Source organism: Piliocolobus tephrosceles, chromosome 4 (genome assembly GCF_002776525.5).
Source record: "Piliocolobus tephrosceles isolate RC106 chromosome 4, ASM277652v3, whole genome shotgun sequence".
NCBI classification, from domain to species: domain Eukaryota; kingdom Metazoa; phylum Chordata; class Mammalia; order Primates; family Cercopithecidae; genus Piliocolobus; species Piliocolobus tephrosceles.
The window spans coordinates 68,400,913-68,403,796 of NC_045437.1; the positions used below are offsets into that span (position 1 = coordinate 68,400,913).

General features: G+C 36.3%; 1 non-coding gene across 1 annotated transcript; it reads left to right on the plus strand.

Annotated features, from left to right (window-relative positions):
- The first annotated feature begins 837 nt into the window (after positions 1 to 837).
- LOC111541694 lies at positions 838 to 944 on the plus strand. The gene has a single exon (XR_002731353.1). It is a non-coding gene; the product is annotated as a U6 spliceosomal RNA (small nuclear RNA).
- The last annotated feature ends 1,940 nt before the right edge of the window (positions 945 to 2,884 follow it).

A 2,884-nucleotide genomic window follows, 5' to 3' on the forward strand; every position in this document is an offset into this window, starting at 1 on the left:
GGTTTCTTTCCTAACACTTAATGCCACACTGATTTCCACAATAGCTGAACTAATTTACATTCCCACCAGGAGTCTATAAGCAATTCCTTTTCTCCATAACTTCACCAGCAACTGTTGTTTTTTGAATTTTTAATAAAAGCCATTCTGACTAGTGTGAGAAGGTATCTCATTGTGGTTTTAATTTGCATTTCTCAAATGATTAGCTCATGTTGAGCATTTTTTCATATGCTTGTTGGCCACTTCTGTGTTTTCTTTAAAGAAGTGTCTATTCATGTCCTTTGCCCACTTTTTAGTGTTTTTGTTTTGTTTTGTTTTGTTTTTGCTTGTTAGTGACATAAGATATTTTTAAAGTTTCCTTCTAAGCTTGGAACAGAAGACTGGAAGTAAGGACATGAGAAGCACAGACACAAATTTCCCCATGTTCTGTACAATTCTGTAATTCCTGCTCTAAGAATACTGGTGAGCTGGGGGAAAAAAAAAAGTAGAAGGAAAACCTTGTCTAAATATTTGCCGTTGCCTTCTAATTGGTCTTTTTTAGATTTTATCCTCTTCCAGGCCTCCTTTTTTCCTGGAATTATTTTTCTTAAATACAAATTTTAATTCCCTATTCCATTATTATTGTCTGTACGACCAAGCTCTTAATGAAACATGGTTTACAAAGCCTTTTAGAGTTTGGCTTCTTCCTGTCCCTTTAACCTCATCTCATTCAGTGTCCCTTCTTGTCCCAGTCTTCAGGTGCAAGGAAAATAGTATTACTATACCATCCTGCCTTCATGCAGGAGCTTTCCCCATTTTAAGTTTGATGAGCTCCTGTTCTTCTGTCCAAAACCAGCCAAAGTGATTGCTTGGGCAGTACATATACTAAAATTAGAACAACAGAGAAACAATTATCATGGCCCCAGAGAAAGAATGACATGCAGATTCATGAAGTATTCTATATTTTTATGCTATATGGTTCCACTTTTATGAGGGTACCTAGAATAGTCAAATTCATAGAGATAGATAAAATGGTGGCTGGCAGGGACTGAGGGAGGGAGGAACAGGGAGTTATTGTATACTAGGCACAGAGATTCAGATTCATAAGATAAAAAGAGTTCTGTGCAGGTGGATTAGTAGCAAAACCATGTGAATGTATTTATTGCCACTGAACAATACGTCCAAAAATGGTCAAGATAAATTTCATGGTGTATGTATTTTACCACAATTTTTAAAACTAGTACAAGTTCCGTGGTCTCTTTCCTCTGAACCCAACCCCAGAGGGAGTTAAGCACTTGCATTATTTAATAAGTAGACTGAAATAGCTGCACCCTAAGTGATTGTTAAGGACTATAACCTTGAACTCACTGTTGCTTAATTCTCATCAAATGCTTCGTTGTGCAGCATAAATTTGCAAAGGATTGCCTGAGTGATATATAGTCCATGTGTTCCTATAGATAAAAAGAAAAAAAATCCTAAGAATAAGCTTCTCAAGCAGAAATTTACACATCTGAACCATATGGTCTGTCCTCTTGTAAAACTGCTTTTACTGTATGTAATTTGGCATTATGTCATCATTGGTCCATGCTAGCAACCACTATGAGAAATAGCCCTATGAAGTCAGTTTAATATATGGATGTTGTTGAGGATGACACATTGTTCTTTTTTTGATCACCTACAAGGAAAAACTTTCATTTTAGCACTAGGAATACGTTCATTTTCTTTTTCTTCGGAGATAGTATAAATAGTGTAATTTATGATGTTCTCATTTTTCTTACCTTCCAAAAAGTTTAGAGGTCAAATGCTTACTCTGGCATTTTTCTAGACCTTAAGTATGTATTCTGTACGCTCATATATTGTTGACTTCAAATTATCTATGCAAAGTTATTTTTTCTCTGGATTTACTACTCCAATATTCATTTTTTCCTTTTATTTCATGTTGTGAGAAACTTTAAATACATTATTGAATAAATAAACATAAACTAATAAATTCATTCTTTCCTCTATGCTCTTACTGGATATTGCTTATATTTGTATCATTAGTTTTATCACCATCAATTTGTATTTACATATGTGCCATTCACATTGGACAATAAGCACTTTTAAAAAAACTTTTAGGATCAGGAGTGCATCTGCAAGTTTGTGACACAGGTAAACTCCTGTCATGGGGGTTTATTGTACAGATTATTTTATTACCCAGGTATTAGGCCTAGTACCCATTAGTTATGTTTCTTGCTCCTCTTCCTCCTCCCACCGTCCATCCTCCAGTAGCCCTAATGTCTGCTGTTCCCTTCTATGTGTCCATGGTTCTCATCATTTACCTTCCACTTGTAAGTGACAACATGCAGTATTTAGTTTTCTGTTCCTGCTCTAGTTTGCTAAGGCTTATGGCCTCCAGCTCCATTCATGTTCCTGCAAAGGATATGATCTGTTTTATGGCTCTTTTGGGGCTGCATAGTATTCCATGGTGGATATGTACCGCTTTTTCTTTATCCAGTCTACCACTGACGGGCATTTAGGTTGATTTCATGCCTTTGCTATTGTGAATAGTGCTGCAGTGAACATATACTTGCATGTGTCTTTCTGACAGAACAATTTATATTCCTTTGGTACATACTCAGTAATGGGATTGCTGGGTCGAATTGTAGTTTTGTTTCTGGCTCTTTGAAGAATTGCCACACTGCTTTCCACAGGGGTTGAACTAGTTTACACCCACCAACAATGTGTAAGCATTCCTTTCTCTTCACAACCTGGCCAGCATGTGTTATTTTTTGACTTTTCAATAACGGCCAGCCTAACTGGTGTGAGATGATATCTCATCGTAGTCTTGATGTGCTTTTCTCTAATGATCAGTGATATTGAGCTTTTTTTTTTCCATATTCTCGTTGGCCACATGCGTATCTTTTTT